The sequence below is a fragment of the Aulonocara stuartgranti genome (genome assembly GCF_965226115.1).
Source record: "Aulonocara stuartgranti genome assembly, chromosome: 14".
Classification (NCBI taxonomy): Eukaryota; Metazoa; Chordata; class Actinopteri; order Cichliformes; family Cichlidae; genus Aulonocara; species Aulonocara stuartgranti.
The window spans coordinates 21379309-21399650 of record NC_138950.1 but is presented as its reverse complement, the minus strand read 5'-3'; the positions used below and the strand labels follow the sequence as shown (position 1 = coordinate 21399650).

The window sequence follows — 20342 nt, the reverse complement described above, 5'->3', positions numbered from 1 at the left end:
AAATGAATTGGCTGCTTTTGCACATAATTGCTATTAAACAGTATGATAATAAACTGTGTGTGTGCCCACACAGATTCTTAAATCTCACGTACCACATTGTAAGTAATATGTATGTCTTTCACCCTTCAAAAGTTGTAGATCGCTTTGCAATTTTTGGCAAATTCATAGCGATTTCTAGTTTTGTGATTCGGTGTAATTCTGAGTTATGTCCCTGCTTTTGTTGTGATGCTTTATTAGCAGATATTTTAGAAGTAATGTCCAAACATACATGGACAAGAGTATTGGTCCATACCTCTTCATCTTTGCATTCAGGTGTTTTCAGTGCCATTGCCATAGGGAAAGAATTGGTTATTATACAGAGTTCAATAAATCTGAGTGTAATACTGTAACAGGGTGCCAGCACTGCAAGTAGTCAGTTAATGAAATTTCTTCACCCATAGATATTCGTCCATCATCTTTAACTGGTTATTCCAAAGTGTGTTTGAACCACAGCAGAGTGCAGACCATGTAAAGTTACAGAACATGGTGTAAAAGCCACCAATGCTTTGCTTATTCAGTAACTACAGAGTGCCAAACTTCCTCTGGAGTTAACGTCAGCATAAAAACTGAGCCGGGGAACTTCATGCCATGGGCTTTCATGGCCAAGCAGATCCTATAGGTCGATTTGGCAACACTGTCATAACCACCAGACTGCTACCATTGCCAAATATTGTCTCCTGCCGCTATTGTCTCGGTGCACTTTGTCATCGCATGAACTAAAATCCTTTAACACATTAACAATATTTTTTAATTTGGGCTACTAAATTTGGCAAATCAAATATATGAGTGGTGACTCCTTCTTAAGGAAGCACCACTCACACATTTGATTTGGCAATTGTTTACACTGGATGGCCTTGCTGATTCAACCTCCAAGCGGTCCAGGGATCTTTTGCTTCCTAGGCGAATGTGTAAACTGCTACACTATAAATTTACCGCAACTTGCTGTGATGCTTTAAATTTATAAGATGCACAGTAAGGGCATGAAAATGAACTTTTAGATGCACAATGATTATAATGTGTATTGTCCCGGGATAAAACAAAACCAGTGCTAATGCAGCTGTGTGTCTTCAACAGAAAGTGACATTAGAAGTTGCTCTAATTAGTTCTACATCTTAAGAGGTGGGCACTGTGTGTGTGTTTTTACCTCCTCTGACACTGTAAACAACAAACCATTAGCACGATGTCAGCAACACAAGTTCCTTGAGGTAATTTGTTAATTTGGCAAACAAATGCTATAAGCTGGCTATTTGGTTAGCAAGTTCAGTTTACTTCTGTGAAGAAACTAAATCTTTGGGCTGAGTTGGGGATTACTGGCAGTGGGGGTTAAAGGAGAGGGGGAGGGGAGGAGAAAGGAGGTGAGAGATTTGAAAGGGAGTTCTTGCTTCTTGTTGAGTCCAGCTGGGCTGGAGGGCCTTTGGAGCACAATGAGCTCAATGAGCTGCAGAACCAACTAACAAACTAATGGCCTGCCCTCTGTGACTACAGCCATGCACACACACACAGTGTGGAAATAACAGAGCAAGGTGAATGTGTGGGATAGAAGGGCTGGGTAGGGGGAAAGAGATGGATGCAAGAGGGGGGAGAGGAGACGATGAAGGGGCAGGATTGGGGTTATTTAGAAGAAACAGGGGAAATGAGAGAGAGAGAGAAGGCAATAAAGGATGGAAAGTGGAGATTGTTTTGTCGAGGCTGGATCTGCAGCGAGGTTCATCCAGAGATTTGGGATTATTCCACCAGGTGCATAAAAATGTGCCACAGGATGCATTCTGTTGCTTGGTCACGTAATCTTTCAGCACTGGAGTAATTAGTCATCATGAAAGCTTGTGATTATTCAACATCTACTAGATATTAGAACAGGTTTCCAGAGGTTGTATTGCCTGAGATATTTGACTTTAGGCTATACTGCACGCCAAGTCTAATAAGATGTTTCCAGGGAAATGATGTAAAAACAATTCATGTTTTCTGATATATTTAACAAACCCCTTGATGATCAAACAATATTGGTTTTCAGTGAGTGGGAAGGACGTCTAAGAGCTGTCTGCGGGTTATAAGAACTGAATGGAAGGTTGAGTAGGAGGTAGATAGTAGAGCTGACTAATCCATAATTACAACATCACCATTGGATGTGAGTGGATTTCCTGATTAAAACAACTGCATTACACTGACGTCTGTGCGCATGCACTTTTGTGCTTGTGTGTGCTCCTACAACCTCTACACACTCGCACACTCAGCCTATTGAAAAACTCATGATTAAGTGAAGTCATTCCTCCACAGCCCCACACAGCCTCCTTCAGATAAGAGGCTACAACTACTAGTGGAAAAAAATAAAGGGAAGGGAGGAGGGGTTTGTAGACCTGATGAACATCTGCTCCCATTTTTCTCCCCCTTTTTCACCCCCACCCCACCTCGCCACCCTCCCATTTTCACAATGTAACCCCCTGCATCACTTGCTTGTGTGCGCGTGTTTGTGTGTGTGCATTTGTGATTGTGATTACAGAGAGCCTTTTGGTTTGCGCACACACACACACACACACACACACACACACACACACACAGAATTACCACACAGTTGGGTTCTACTAAGAGGTCAAAGGTCAGAATCTAAACTTTGACCTCTGACATCACACCCTCCCTCTCTACCTCTCCCATCCGCTGGAATTCACTCATGTGCATACAATTAGGAAGCAAGAGTTAGGAAGCAAGAGAAGAAGGATGGAGAAAGTTTAGTAACAAGATAACAGCACACATGTCTGCACAAACAATGAGTGAGGGTGGAGAGTTCAGATGCAAGTTCTTTGAACTTCTTTGTTTTCAGGGAAAGTAGGAAGGAAAATTAGTCAGCTGTGTTTGTATTTGTATGTACACAAGCAGTACCACTAGCATACAAACTGAGGCATATCATGTGACAGAGGTCTGCAAACAGTGATGTCACAATCTTTGCCCTTTAACTGGTGCACTTTTCAGTGCATTGGGATTTACTAGTTCCAGGCAAAGGAACTTTTATTACCACAATACAATATTACATGTCAGATCTGACTCATGTTAATGTTTTTAACCGCAGTACTGTAGCTGCACTATACCTCCTGTCTCATTATAGTTTTCATTTGTTCTTACAGTTTTATTGTTATTTATTATTATTCCTGTTTTTGCCTTTTGATCTGTGTTGGTTGTCTTTAGAATGAGATCTAAAATGCTGTGTTAATTAATAATATTCAAGTTGTATGAAATAGCAAGACAGAGGTATCTGTGGTGATCTGTTGCACACTTAGTCTCACTCATTCCAAAGTAACTTAACATGAATTGATTTTACTATCACCTTAGTAGCATTAGCTGTGCGCCCTGTTACATGTAGAATCTGTAAACTTGTGTGATGATCCCATTGTTTGGAAAGTTGCAGAGACAGGAGGGCAATTTGATATTTACCTACCATAAGCTTGCTGGTGTTTGCTGACGGCTGCAGAAGTAAAGAATAACTGCATACCAGTTATACCAGACTGATAACTGATATTACCCTCAATACTCGCACATTAAATCAGACTGATTATATGGGATGATAATACAAAAGGTCTCAAAAAATCTTTTTAATTATTATAATCTCAAGATTACACCTGTACTCTAATGTGATCCGTAAAGACTCCATACAATAGTGTAGCTTTGTTTTATATGATTTATTTGCCAGAAAAGAAACAAATGATGAAAGTTCGTAGGTTAAGCTATGCCCTTGTGACAGATTGTTCCAGTAACATGAATGAAAAAGTTGTGGAATCTTATATTTCGCAACAGGGTTAGAATTTGTTTATGCAGCTTCTTCTGCTATTTCACCAGAAGGGGGAGATGTTGCACTATTTCCAAGTTGGTGTTGGTGGACTGCAAACTGAGTGCATTAGATTACTTTGGCTAAATCAGTTTCGATATAGAGTATAGAACATGACTCATGTACAATCCATAAGCTGGCAGATGTTATTCCTTATATAATACTTGTTTAAAAGTCTGCATATACTATTTCAATGACTCAAACACGCAGTTTTCTGATAAACACAATGAAAAGGCCATAGCAGGAAACTAAGGCTGCTGAGTTCACACAGAGACTGACAGAAAGGGGAACTTGTACCTGGAAACCCTCCAGACATCAATATGTGTATGGGTGTGTGTGCATGTGTGTGTGCATGTTACACAGCCCCTATGAACCCAAAGCAAAACAAACAGCTAAATCTTTGTTTCGATAACAGAGGGGTGGTTTATCACTCTGTGTATTTGTCGGTCTAATGTGTAACCAGAAGGAACAGCAGTGAGTTAAAATATGGTCCATTCAGGAAGCAGTCTTGAGCAGCTTCTCATTTCTTATAATATTTTGCCTCCAAGGAGCCAGGGTTTCTTGTTTAGTTTTTTTTCCCCACAATGGTCTTGAGCAATAGCCAAGCATGAAGAAGAGACTGGGGTATGTTAAATGACACAAGAACTGGATTGAAAGTCTTTGGCAACAGGTCTTACAGATTAATGATTCAGAATCAGAAATTTTTGGTTCAAATTGTTGTTAATACGCACAGAGTAATTTAGAAAAGGGTACATTGGGAAGTGTCTACAGTCATCTATAAAAAACAGTCAAGGCTTTGTCATTGTTTGGGACTGCATTGCAGCGACTGGTGTTGACGATCAAAATTGATGGAATTATAAATGCAGAAACGTACTGTCAGAGTTTGATTCAGAATGCAGTACTGAGTCAAAGAGTCTGAATGGCAACAGCTTAATTTTTCAGCTTGACAAAGATCCCAAGCACACTGCCAATGCAGGAAAAGCATACCTGGATAGAAAAACACACAGTATTGAACAGCATTGGTCATCGATTGGCCTCCCTAGAGTCTGGACCTCAACATTATTGAAGCAGTGTGTGTGACAGAGAACAGAAGATAAGGCCCTCAACATCCAAAGACGAGCTTTAAGTGTCCTTCAAGAAGCGTGGAGAACTATTCCTGAAGACTTAAAGAAATTACAAGAAAGCTGCCTAAGAGAGTTCAGGCTGTGAAAATATTGAATTTGTACAAACTGTATTCCTGCCGTATCTCTATCTACAGGGTGGGCCATTTATATGGATACACCGTAATAACATGGGAATGGTTGGGGATATTAAAGTCCTGTTTGTGCCACATTCGTATATGTGAGGGGGCAAACTCCTCAAGATGGGTGGTGACCATGGTGGCCATTTAGAAATCGGCCATCAACTTTTGTTTTTTCAATAGGAAGAGGGCCATGTGACACATCAAACTTATTGCTAATGTCACAAGAAAAACAATGGTGTGCTTGGTTTCAACGTAATTTGATTCTTTCATGAGTTATTTACAAGTTTCTGACCACTTATAAAATGTGTTCAATGTGCTGCCCATTATGTTGGATAGTCAATGCAACCCTCTTCTCCCACTCTTCACACACTGATAGCAACACCGTAGGAGAAATGCCAGCACAGGCATCCAGTATCCGTAGTTTCAGGTGCTGCACATCTCGTATCTTCACACCATAGACAATTGCCTTCAGATGACCCCAAAGATAAAAGTCTAAGGGGGTCAGATCGGGAGACCTTGTGGGCCTCCTCGTTGAGATGCTGCAGTAGCTGGAGTTTGTAAGGGTGCCATTTGTGAGTAGCTAATATCCGCCGAAGGGATGTTCGACTAATGCCACTCTCCAGCGACATGCGGCGAGTGCTACGCTGTGTCAGCGGTTGGGTGGAGGCGAGGAAGAAGGAACCCAAACGCAGCACTCGCAGGTAGGTGACGATTTATTATAAGGAGTGGATGAACAGAACAAAGGGAGAAAATGGCTGGCTGGACGACTGACTGAAGCACTGACTGACTAACGGAACATACAGACGGAGAGACAACATCACAATAACATCAATGACACGACATTGGACTGGTTGAACTGAGGGACATAAATACACAGGCTGAGTGATGAGAGATTAGAACCTGGTGAGTACACAGCTGAACATAATGAACTAATGATAAACGGGAAGAGGACGGAACATAATGCACATGGACCAAGGCTAACACAATAAAACAGGAAGTGGAACAGGCAGAAGATAAACAGTGAACGTGAACTGAAAATACTGGGTCACCGACCCAGGAACCCTGACACGCTGTGGGCGCTTGCTGAATGAAGCTAGGACAGCCACTGATGTTTCTTAATCAGTGACAGTTTTCTTGCGTCCACATTTTGGCAAATCCAACACTGAACCAGTTTCACGAAACTTAGCAAGCAGTTTGCTAACTGTACCATGGGAGATGGGTTGTCTCATAGGGTGTCTTGCATTGAAATCTGCTGCAATGACCCAGTTACTGCATTTACCAGATATCAACATGATTTCGATCCACTCCTCACGTGTTAACCTCTTCGACATGTCAATGGCTGTGAACAAAGAGAAACTTGTAAATAACTCATGAAAGAATCAAATTACGCTGAAACCAAGCACACCATTGTTTTTCTTGTGACATTACCAATACGTTTGATGTGTCACATGGCCCTCTTCTTATTGAAAAAACAAAGTTGTATCCAAGATGGCCGATTTCTAAATGCCCACCATGGTCACCACCCATCTTGAGGAGTTTGCCCCCTCACATATACTAATGTGGCACAAACAGGACTTTAATATCACCAACCATTCCCATTTTAATATGGTGTATCCATATAAATGGCCCACCCTTTATGTTTGAATGTGTTTCAATAAATCCATGCACCCATGCCAAAGAAAAGAATAAATTAAGGGTGGATGAAGACTTTTGCACAGTACTGTACAAGCAATGTCATCAAAGATGCATCCTGAGCCCCCTGAGCGCAGCATCTAAAGCTCCAAATCTACTGACTTTCATCAGATCTTAGTGTAAGAAAGCCATTTTGATGAGACAAAAAAAAGTCAAACTAACATGAACATTGTGTGCTCGACACACAGAGAGGAAGGCGTGGGAGGCGGAAAGGACAGACAAAGGTGAGAAAAACATAAATAGAAAGCAGCAAAGAGAGATCTTCTCATGAAAGTTTTACCATAGGTAATTTCACAGAGTTTTGTCTATTTTTAAAATTCACCTGCATAAAAAAAAATATAGTGCCTTAACATTAATGATAAAAGACTAACAAATGTAACTTGAAAAGTTTGCTGCTCAAATCCTAATGTAGGCCTTAGTGGAAAAATACTTGTGTAAAGTAGCCTTTTCTGAACAATGTACTTTAGCTAAAACCTTAGAAAGGGATTTTGTTGTATGCAAAACACCACGCAGCTGCCAGACAGGAAGAAGACCACTAACGTAAAACAAGTACAGATTGATGTCAGGTGTTTGGGCAATGAAGCACAGCCAAGCCTAGAACGAGCGTCATAAGTGGTGAGAAGTTTTGTATTTATTGAAGCTGTTTAAAGAGGAGGACAGATAAAAACACCACTCTGTTGCTAGCCTGCAATGTGAGGCGTTCTTGTTTGCAAAATTCCCTTGCTCTTTGGTTTACTGGTTTTGTGTCAGGACTGGTAAAGACGGGTGAAAAATAAACCCATGTCATCAATACTGGAGTTCTTGTGGCCACCAGAAGACAACGGGAATGTTCAGGGTTTGACGTGCTGTGGGGAAACAGTGTTCATTCCTGTTACATCGGCTTAGCAGAGGTCATGGCCGGAGTTTTTTCCAGGTTAAAATGCCCCCTCCATTCAACATAAACTTTCATTAAAACCATACAACAGTGGCTTTCTTTTGGTTTTACTTGCTATTTGTTTCAGTTTCAGACATGGCCTGATACAGGCACCAAGAATGCCCTTTTAGGGTAAGTAAAAAGATTGGTATGTGTGGTGTGCAAATTTTTGCTAATCAGAGTTGAACAGAACTGACTACTGGAAATAGAGTTTGAAAATGGGCCACAGCACTATACAATTCAAAACTTTATGTTACATCTAAATAGCATTATCGTCATAAGGCTAACTTTGTGTGTTTACACATAGTTGTGTGTGCTTTCCAGTGTTTGACCCAATGTAGACAGAAGTGGGGCAGCAGGTCTTCTGTTAGAATGTGTATTTATTACTCCCTCAGAGCAATTCAGCAGTGTTTTTTACTCCCGTTGCATTCCAGTCTCTTATTCACGTCAGCTGTGGGAGGTTGATGTGAATATATTGTAAGCCTTCTCCTTCTTCTTCTGTGCACCTAAAAGTGTGCCAAAAGATGATGAATACTCGTCTGTATATTCTCACACGTGTTCCCGTCCAACTGTATCCAGGCAACGGCTCATAATATTGATGAGCGTATTTGATCAGAGGCATATTGATGGATCTCAAGCCACATACCAGATGATGTCGTTCACCTTTTTTTTTTTTTAACATTTATTTATAGGTTGGTATATCGTAAATTTGGTAGAAATACAGTCCTTTCTGAATGCACCTGCATGCATTCAGGTGTTATTTTCTTTTACTTCCACTTCCTTGTCCTGTCCATCTACTTCTTATTGCTATAAGAGTTGAGCTGTAACTGCATGTCTGCATGTATAATCCTTGTATGTGTTTTTTCGTGATGAGAAGAGTGTCTACCACACTGTTTCCTGTCATAACTTCCCCCTGTAGTTTCCATGTTTTGTACCAGACAGCAAGTCTTTTAATATGTCTTTGAATCATACAGATGATGTTACTTGTTGTTTCAGGATGTTTCAGTGTATTGCTGAAAGCATTTTTAGCATCTTATATGTATTCACATGTAGTTGCTGTACAGAATAAAATGTTTTCATAGTCTTACCTGGATTAATAAAGCAAATACTTGTATTATGATTCACTGATCACACATTTTCATATTCGTTATTCAAAAAATTATTAATCTTTATTAGTTCAGAGATAATTGTAATGGCCTCATCTTAAGCCTTGTTTGTATTTTCCACATCTATGAGTTTGCTCGGGTCTGCTAGGATTTGATTGAGATAAATTTCATTATCAGCTACTGTGAGAGAAGGTCTAGACCATTTGTGGAGAATTCACATTGCAGTCCACCAACTACGCGTGTGTCCCAGGTGGTGAACTTCAAGCAGACTTCAGAAATGTATAACAGGTACAAGCACTCGTTGGTTGGGTCTTCAGCTATCTGTATTTGTGTCTGCAACAGAGTATAATCAAGGCACTAGAGATTAGAGATTATATATCTGTCTTTGATCGAGAATTTTTATATAGCTTGTATTCTCTCAAAGATGGAGTAATGGAGCACTTGATATAATTTACAACTGCAATTCAATTGTTGTTGTATGGGTAGCCTTGAGCTGTTTCTGTGTGATGGTTTTCTTGCTGGTTTCCTAAAGTATTTAATATTGATTATGTGTTGCAAGTTTACATTACATTCTCACGTATAAGCAAAATAATCATCCACACTTGCAATTAGCATTGGTTTTGTCTCCTCTTTGCATTTAAGTTTTGGAACCAACAAAACCTGACCCCACCCGCAATACAAGGTGGGCTTCAAAGGTCTTTGGTAGAACCCTCAGACTTTACATGAAAGATGGGCACAGATTCTCGGTCTTAAAAGTTAAGTACAGTGCCATAGACCTGCATTTTCTCTAATAGCCAACAAGGGGCCACAAAGCCTATGAGAAAATGACCCTGCTTCTCACTTACTTTCTGTCTTCAAAGCCGTGTCCACACAGGAAGCATTTTGCAGCAATGTGGTGACCAAAACAAGAGAATCACATGCAAGTTCAAATAAATACAGTTGAAATAACTGCAGACAGGACCCAATATGAAGTCACTGAAATGACTGCCAGTGAGCAGCGCAGAATACTGACTGACATATGAGCTAGCGGTAAATACATTACAGGGTTACCTAGGCAACTGAAGCCTGGAATGTCCACAAGAGACCAAAAGTCAACTTCAAAGTGATGAGCGATGGGAAATGACTTCCTGTGTGGACTCAGCTTTGGTAAACATTATCCTGTTTGTGATCTCAGTTGTTAGTGTTACGTGATATTGAATTCTGCACGATATTCACTTTATAAACTATGGTCCCATTAACAGTAAAATAGATAATTAAGACACAGTGTGAGCGTGGCTAACTTGTGATTGACAGGTCCCCACCATATGAGTACGCAGTGCTCTTGGTTTCTCATCAAAACCACATAAAGTCTGAAGCTTAAAAATTAGACTCCACAAACAAATGAGTGATATCATATTAGGTATGTTAACCAGCTTTTATTCACAGTCTATGAATGGGTCACTAAAACACTGAAACACAATGGAAGCCTTTTCAAAAGGCTGCTGTTTCTTTTCTATTTGCACCTAAAAGTTGCATCTCAGCATTACATAAAAATAGTAATCATGGATACATCAGCTCAAGGTGACTAGTATATGTGTGTGCTGGGTGTGCTGTGGTAGAGACATTAGGATGTCACTGCATCTTCTGGAAGAACTATTGAGAAAGAACATTGTTTTCTGTTACTGACCAGAGCCAGTTAGCATGTATTTGCACTGCTAGCTAAGCACTTGACGCAAAGCGTCATCTAGTCTCCTGCTTCCTCTTTTTGACAGCCGTCACCAAATTAAACATACCTCATGAAATTAGTCACTTCCCTAAAGTTTAACTCCATCTGTATGTCTGCATGTAACTTGTGCCTACTTCCCAATTTGAACAGTAGCAGTTAAAAACAAGACTTGGTCCACTCCCGTACCGGCATTTTTTTGCTGCATCAAGTCTGTAATTTTTTTAACCGTAGGATGGGAGGAGGCTGTGAGGAGAACTCTAATCTGTACACCTGAAAGCAGTAATTGTGAGACAAAGAGGTGCTAATTTTTGTTTTTCAACACAAGACATAATTATTATTGGGCTGATGAACTGTAATGAAGAAGAACACAGTTGTGTATAATTTTTATTATTGGACTTTACTTTGCATAAGTCACAGTTCAAACTAATCCTCCTTTTATTTTATGCCGGGTCTTGGTGCACTTTTACCTGATAATTTTCTTGTTAACTGCCTCTTATTAACACAAGGTTTATGCAACTTCTGGGTGGTGCTGTTGTGTCTGAGATGACCATATGAAGGCTATCAACTCTCAGTGACATCATACAGAGCCAAAATGAGAAAACAGTCTAAAGCAGTCTGAAGCCTGTGCTTTTGGGTTATAAGAATATGACTCCTTTGCTATGTTTAATATAAACATTAACCACTGCAGCAACGTGTACATAACAGAAAATCAGGAAAAGCATAATAAATCCCCTTTAGCTATATATGAATCAAATTGTGGCAATCTTATGACTGACAGTCCAAGCTTAGGTCAAAATGAGAACACTTGGGTCAGACACTCATAACACTCATCCTTTTGTGGTTTTCTTGCATAGATGTCCATTATGCACACTATTCATTTCTTTTGTTTCTTTCCTGTCTTTTTTCTTCCTCCTTTTCTCTCTTCTCTTTTTCCATGATGCTTATTTTTATAAGAAGGAATTCTGCTGGTCTCGGCACTGCTAGTGTCACCATGGTATGTATTCCTAGGAGGCCAGCCAAGCCTAAACACACATATGCAATATCCATTCCTTTCCTTTTAATAACCAAACTCCTCACACACAGCTAACACCCAGGGAAACACACACACGTGCACGCACATACACGCACACACCCACCTAGCTAACCACTCAATTTTCTGCCCACCTGTTTAAACATAGCAGTGTGTATATGTATATGTGCGTACGTGTGCAAGTGCTTCCTCATAAAGAGGCCTATTGTCCTCCTGGCTGTAATGTGTGCGCTGTGTCATGAATTGGCTCTGCATCCACAAAGACCACTGCTGATTTTAGCTTAAAACTAAAACATACGACCTAAAATAACACGGCCACTCACAAGAAGCAGCTGACCTTTAATGCTACTACCTCAGCATCGTGGCTTTAAGGGTCAGGATGTAAATCACAATGTTTTGTAAGTGAAAAATGAGAATACTACTTAGAAATGAGTTTACATTTTGAGGTTGTTATTACTACTATTATTATTATTTTAAACGAGAATATTTTATATATTTCTGTAATGCCGGTAAATGAGACCTGCGTTTTAATTTTAAACAAATCCTTTAAAAAGTCACATTATTTGATTCATGCAGTCATTCATTATCTTCTTTTTATAGTTTTATTTTTCTAACCCCATCGAGTCAAACGCACAGACCCCTCTTTTATCGCTGTTTGTTGTTACAAAGTGGTAGAATTGTGATATGAACAATACTTTATTTGGATCCTTTGCTTCAGCACTAATGAATGAAAATTCTTCAGCCTGCTGAAGACAGCATTCTGAGAAAACAGACTAAAAAATGAACAGCCACAATAAGTCATTATGACTGTACAAAATCATCATCATGTCATCATGATTCTGTGCAGTTAGTATGGTGAACATGTTAGCAAAAGGTATTTTGTTTGGCCATCTGGCAGACACTTGGAAACACCTAACACCACCTGACAAACTGAATTTAATTTTAAACATTTCTTTTCTAACTATGCGTGATGGAGCAAAAGTCTTCCCTCACCCCTCACCAAAGAGGGTCGTGCTAAATCTTTGACTATTTATTTATTTATTTATTTATTTTTAAATCTTTGACTATTTATAAATGGAACTAAAAATAGTTATTTACAAAAAAGACTTCTGAAGTATAGTATTGACTGTCAAAATGTTGTGGTAAGTGCAGTGTACTTGGCTGTGGTCAGTTGAGGGGGTGGGGGGTGGGGCATGTGAAGAAGGGCATCTGAAGCTGTGGTGGAAAAAATGTCATTGAGCAACCTTTTATTTATTGTACATAAAGCCACATGAATACCACCCTCTGCACAACTCATGCTACAGCAGCACTAAAGAAAACTGGCTGGACAATTGAATTTGCGAATCTGTTTCTTTGGATATGTCTTTTGTCCTTTTTAGGAGGAAGAAACCTCTTAAAAATGACACATAACTGTGTTCTTAAAAAGGAACCTCTTTCTAGTGCCCGTCAGTATAGTTGCTGTATCATTCTCAATGAACTGAAGGCTTTTCAGAGAGGTTTTTTTTAACATCCTGATAATAATGAATTACAATACACAATTCATTTCAGTTCAGTTGTATTTATATATTGTCAAATCATTACAAGAGTTGCCTCAAGGGTCTTACAAATAAAGGCCCTACAGTAGAGAAAAGACTCCTACAATCAAATGAGTTAGAGGGGGGAGACAGTAAAAAAAAAAAAAAGACAGACTGTGTAAGAGAGCCAGAGTGTAATAATAGCTAATGACTAAAAAAAGTGGCATATGAATACACAGAAAGTGTGAAAAGAGGTGAATGAGGAAGAAATGCTCAGTGCACCATGGGAAACCCCAGCTAGGCCTATTGCAGTGTAACAAAGGGAGGGTTCAAAGTAGGATTGCAAGTAGAGGGTTTCTGTCTTAAAGAGACGTTAATATGATAAAAATATGGTCTCTCTCTCTGGTCCCTGTCAGTATTCTTGCTGTAGCATTCTGAATCAACTGAAGGGATTTCAGGGAGTTTTTAGAACAACCTGATAATTAATTACAATAGTCGACCTAGAAGTAATAAAAACACGAACTAGTTTGAGATCACAAACATTACTTTGAAACGGGATGTTTCTAATTTTAGAGATATTCAAAAAAGCAGTTCTACATATTTGTGTAATATGCACACTGAGTGAGATATCGTGGTCAAAAAGGACTCACAGTGTTCCTGGTTGCCAAGATAATGCTACCCTGAGTAAGTATCTTGTTACACCACATTTCTAAGATTTTTTGGGCCAGTCACCTCAGTTTTATCTGAATATAGAAATAGAAATTTAGTAGTCTTCCATGTCTTTATGTCTTTTCATAATTGGTAATTAGTTGGTGTATGTCATCTAGCTTCATGGATAAATAAAGCTGGGCATCATCTGCATAGCAATGAAAATGTATCCCAGACCTTGTAAGTGCGCATGCGCCATTAGCGTGCTGCCTGCTGTAGCCCTAATTTCCTTCGGGATTAATAAAGTATTCTGATTCTGATTAAAGAAAGTATGGATAATGTAAATAGAATTGGTCCCACCAGAGAGCCTTGTGAAACTTTATGATTAATGTTAGTGTGTGAAGAAGACTCCCCTTTTACATGAAGAAATTGGACTCTGTTAAATAGGTATGAATCAAACCACTGCACCACAGTGCTGTTTGTTTGTTATTCTGTGTCTCATGTGATGCTCAATGTTTCTTTTTAATTGCCCCCTTGGGAAACAATAAAGTGGCTTGTTCTAATTTCTGTACTAAAATATCATGGGAAGTTTAACAGTAAATACATAGAGATGAGACTGTCCAAGGCCATAAAAAGATCTTTTTTTAGCCTTCACTTGTGCACTTTCTTTACGGTGATGAATTCTGACTGAAATGCTTCAAATAAACCATTCCTCTGCAGATAATTAATTAGCTATTTTACAGCTACCCTTTTAAGAAATTTTGAGATAAAAGAAAGGTTGAACATTGGTCTATACAGTAATAATAATATTTATAGTTGCTGCGCATAATGGCATGCAAATGGGATGATTTTGAATGATTTTCTCTCTAATGGTGAAATTTTTATTTGTGGCTGGGTTCAATAAAGCCCTGATTCTTTCTCAACCTGGCTACAGAGCTGAAAATAAACAAATAGTAAGAAGTCCTAGCTTTAAGGAGGGTAAATATACCACAAAAAAGTATTTTTCCAGGCTAAATGAAGGTTTTCTAAATTACTGACACCATAACTCATCCTATGAGTTATCTGCTTCAAGGTACACATTTGTGAGTTATATCAGGGAGTCAAACACATTTGACTCAAGGTTTTCTTTTTCAGAGAAGACACAGCAACCAGGCTTGTACACAGTGAGGATGTAAGCCTGTCTGTGAGTAGAGTTTAGGCAGCTTCTCTACACTGTGGTGGAGACCAGCTACCAATGCTTTGCAATGTGGTGGCACATGGCCCTGAAGGTAACAGTGGAGGAATTACATCTTTGAACTTACAGCACTTTTAGAAAGACATCTACTGTATTGAAATGTATTCCTCATTCCCATGCAGCTCATTAATTTAAAATGAATTGTTATTTAGATGTGATCAGACAAAAGAAATTCTACAGCTGTGTCACTGTACATGTTTGCTGTGTTTAGCCTTGTTGTAACAAATAATTCCCCATATTTTGGAATTAATAAAGGAGATCTCATCTTATAAAGCTGTAAAACAATAGGATCATCATAACATTTATAATGTCAATATATGCTAATAGGATTTATAACTGACTGTAACATGATATCCTTGATGGGACCCATTTTCAAACTTTAGCTACAAAAGTTGTTGGGGGTAATTAAATAAAAAAAACTTAGATTTATGCTATTTGAGCTGATTGTGTCTCTGCTCCTCTTTATTTGACAGAGGATACCTAAAATCACAAGCTGAAATACTTCTATATTATATTTACTAGTTGAAAACCCACAAAAATAAAAATGAAACTATATCTATTCTTTTGACTGTCAGACAATTGTGGTTTAATTCAAGATGATTGCTATTTGGTGCACCAGCTTTAAAGACTGGAATCTATTGTGAACTGTTGTTGGGTTAGAGATAAAAGTGCATCTTTTGCTCTGTTTGGGTTGATACATGACATTTTTAAGTCACTATTAGCCTTACTAGACTTAGCAAATGTGTTTTGTACACTGATTTAGCCTATAATGTATAATTATCATACTAATTCAAATACAAATCACTCACATGTGACATAAACTAGTCTAAAAGCAAAGTAAACCTCTTTTCAGCCAGTGTTTAAAGTGTTAAGCCATTTGGCCTTTCACATAGAAAGCTGTTTTTATCCTCATGTGCAGGTCACACATCTGTCCTTAATAAACTCACCGACTCAGTGATAATTTATTTTCATACCATAATAAGAAAGAACATAAAAACAGGAAGTGTGAAGTCTAAAAGGAGAAGCACATACTGAGTGTGATCATGAACAGGAAGCGTGCAGAGAATATGTATGGGCTGGCCTGTTGTGAAAGATCTGCTTTAATAACACAAACAGATGTGAAACTGTCTGAAGGGACTTTCTTCTTATGCCCAACACCCCGATGCAACAGATCAGACCAGGCTACAGAGTCTATACAAGGGCTGACCGTTCTCACACAAGAATATAAACCTAACTAACTAAAATAGATTTATTACACTTACTCACATGTGCGTCATATTCTGGGCCCTGAAATCATGCTCAAACTGACAGCTGGTCCTCTGGGGTAGGGGAAAGGCATTCCAGGAGCAGCACACATGACTGACGAAGAAATGTGGAAAAATGGGAAGTGAAAACTCTGTATATGTATACATAAATAAAGAACAACAAACAAGCTCATTGAGACAAAGATTTTGTCTGATACGATACACAGACACACACACTCACACTCGTTTTCATATCTTAGTGAAGACATCTAATTGACATAATGCTGACAATCAGAAATGAATGCATAACCCTAACCCTTGGCCTATACCTAACCACAACCTTATTGTAACCTTGACAATCCTCAAAAATGCCTTCAAACTCATGGGAACAGGCATTTCATCCCCATAGTCCCCACAGGTATAGTGGCATGCACACACACACACACACACACACACACACACACACACACACACACACACACACACACACACACACACACACACACACACACACACACACACACATATGTATATTCAAAGATATCCGTCTCAGTGTGGTTGTTTGTTTCCTTGTCTGCAAACTCCTCCTAGACCATCATATGCCAACCAAACTTGGCATATGAGTAAATCTTAGGTCCCTGAAGGTTCTTATCTACATCAGATAATTTGACGTTATCATGTTGCCTAGCGACCGCCTAGCAACCTCCTAGCAACAGACTACAATTACCTGTTTTTAGGATTTATGCACCTATAACACCTAATAAAAACGTCATATAATTTATAGCCACAAAAGTTGAGTTATATATGACACACTATGATGATGTCACATTACTTGGAAACCACCTAGCAATAGGCCAAAATTACCTCTTTCTAGAGTTCATGTAGTTCCAATACATCAGTAATGTGAATATACCTGCATCTAAAGGCGCGCTTGTGTCAAAGTCAGCTGAAATGATTTGTGTAAGCAAGGTTTATTTGTGCACTGTTCATGACTTGATGGACCAGTTCTGTTTAACTTCTGTATAAATCATATCCATGGAGATGGCCACCTTCCAGGTTGTTATTCTGGGTTTTCATTCTTGTGACACAACCCAAAGTAGCCATTTCTGCTTTTCAGATCATTTTGTACAAACTCATCTAGATTCACTTCTTGTTCTATGAAATAGAAAAGTTTCATAGGTTAGGATCACAACAAGTATTTTTGCTGGATGAAAAACCATTTCTTTTACCACTCCTAAACTAGAAAAAAATGATAGGGATCCATAGATATTTCTGCATTAAATTTCGAATAACACTTCACTAATCAGTCAATTTTCCTTTGAGACCTTGTTGAGTGAGATTTTCAAGACACATTCAAGAATGAATAAATAAATGCTCTTCCTGTAAATTGTAAATTGAATATGTTGGATGCCTTTAGGGCTAAATCAAACCGGCTGGTGAAAGTAAAACTTGAGAGAGGAAGAGGGGAGTGAAAAGAAAAGAGAAGTGGCTGTGAGGGCTGTGAAGGGAGAGTTCAGGGAATTTTTCTGCCTTACCAACTCCTCTCCCCCTTCTTCCCTTACAGTCTCCACCCCCTGTTCCCTCTGTCTGCGTCAAAGGATTGAAGACAGAAGAGTAGAGAGCAGGAGGAGGGGTGGATTGAGGTCTTTAGCAGAGGAATGTAGCAGTGAGAGAGAAGATGGCTATAAAAGGACAACACTTCCTGCACTGCTGTGATGTCACTACTAAGATATTTCCTCCTTCCTTTGCCTCCAAATCTGACATACGGATGCTGCTATTTCACCTTAATTTCTCTGAATTTCTCCAGTTCTCCTTCCTGCTAAATTCCAAACTATGGAGTTTGGATTTGTTAGAATTATTTTCCAAAACTAACATAAGCAGGAATGTTTATTTTACATGCAATGTGAGCAAATTAATTCCTATGCACGAGGCCCGGGAATGTACATTTAGTCTACAATTTCACATCCATGGTTCATAAACTATACTATATTTTGTTTTCTTGGCACACACATCTGGATCTGTCATTTAAACATTAATTTACCAAGTAATTGGTTGTGCTCTTTAAGTACATAGAGCTTCATTATTTTCTTTGTTATGGATTTGGTGAGCTGGATAAATTTTTTTAAAGCTCATTAGTATTTCAGAAAAGTGACAGTGATGATTGGGGGAAATAAACATGTAATTAGGTCTTTGTAAATAAAGTCTTGTAATCATTGTGGGCTATTTAAATTGGCAGCGTATTGAACTTTAGATTATAATGAGTTTTTAATAATATGTGAAGCTAGTTGTGCTCAGCATTCATCTATGTAAAGAGTCAGGCTGTGATTTTTAAAAAGCACATCATCGACATAGCAGCTCATGCACCTTCCTGAATACGACTAACTACATTTGAAATTACTAGATGCTTTTTTTCAGTGCTTTTTCAAGTCTTTGGTGTTCCAGATGACTTCTACCTAGTATTGCACTATTTTAATCTATTTAATCTTTTCAGGTCTCCCCCTTCAAATTGCACGTGAAAGTGAATCATAGCGATGATTCAACAAAGGTTGACTCCTCACGCTTCTGTGCAAGGATCAGCACCACTGTGAGCACAGGATGTTTAACAGTAGAGGGCAGTAATATAGCATTAAAGTGGACTGAAATATTGTTCAACAATACAAGTAGGATAACAAAATGTGTGACCTTGTCTATATAGATTTTGATAAACCAGCTATTTTACTGTATGTTTCTGGTGAACTTCAGTTGCTTCAATATTATTGCTTCAACGATTAAATGCTGGAAACTATAAGGGGGAGTGCCTTTAAAAACATCAAATAAGTGTTTTTAAAGTGTTTTAATGCACGTTAACCCCTTCGGGCTTTATCTTTTCCAAGAAGGAAAAAACAAGGCAGTGTTTAGTGACCTCGTTGGTAAAGTAGAAGTTACATAACGTACTCCGTCACGCTCTGAATGGTTGACGAAGGCTTGAGGTTGAAATATTACTCAACTACAATGCTTAATCTGCATGTTGTGACAGACAGATAGGGAGGGAAGAGGCCGTTTTTTTTCAAAGCTATTAGTAAATTACAATCATACTCAACTTGAGTTTACTTACTGAAACATGCAGAGACTCATACTAGCATACTAGCAATTACTATATATGTGTCACAGTGAGCTTTATATATTTACTAGGTATGTGTGGTTTTTTTTATTTTTATTTTTATTTTTTTTAAAGGGATGCCAAATGCTGTCATTTTTCTGTAAAGCAAATTTACCTTGCCTTTGAGTATAAATAAAGTTACCTTGAACCTTGAACATTTTGATGGTAGAAATTTTACTTCATTTTATTTCCAGACAGTTTGGTCAAAAAGGATTTGATTGCCAAAGGTTGCAAAGTTCCTACCAAACTGGTTGAAGTTGAAAACAGGCAACTGAAAGAGCCTCTTTAATACATGTAATAAAAGCAAATTCAAGTTCTTTTAGTTTTACAACTTTAGTCCCTGAAGTTTCACCTTGAACTGAAGTTAACTATTAAAATGATTTATAAAGCTCATACTGAGTGATACCTTTGGAACCAAGTTTTTGTATCATTGACTTTACTATCAGTCTGCTTGTGTTTATGATGAGAATGAAAGGCTGTTTTGACCTTTTGAAACTATTGCTCAAGTGTCTTGGGATACGATTATCTCAGTTATGGTTTTACCTTTAGACTGTATTGCATACAACTGCTTTGATAGACCTTGCTTCAGTGTGTATGTGTGTGTGTGTCTGTGTGTTCCTCTATGCATGCGTACGTGCCTTACGTGTATAGTGCTCAGAATCAGGTGACTTGGGTAAGGTCAGTTTTGACAGTAACAGCCATGGTTGATCAATAACTATTTCACAGAAAGCAGTGGTTATGTTAGCCGTGTGTGTGTGTTGCAGTTCAAATGACTGTAACAGGCTTAAAGACATCGTGAAACGAAGAGTCAAACAAACACAGAAGAAATAATTGAACGGATTAATTACTATGACTTAAAATGCTTCCAGGAAAAGTACACTTCGCTGCACATGTGAGCTATTAGAAATTACTTAACCACAATGGCCAGCTTCTCTGTATTTTCATATATTTTCACAGAAAATTATGTTAATAATAGATTAAACAGTTTTTTCGTCTTCATTATTTGGTCTCATAAGAACAC

At 38.5% G+C, this 20342-nt stretch overlaps 1 protein-coding gene across 1 annotated transcript in view; it reads left to right on the top strand.

Moving 5' to 3' along the window:
• trappc6bl (trafficking protein particle complex subunit 6B, like) overlaps positions 1-19476 on the top strand; it is a 34383-nt gene extending 14907 nt beyond the window's left edge. The window contains exon 8 of the transcript XR_014270869.1: positions 17747-19476. The gene's annotated coding sequence lies outside the window, so the exon portion shown is untranslated. The remainder of the gene's footprint in view (positions 1-17746) is intronic.
• Positions 19477-20342: the final 866 nt, after the last annotated feature.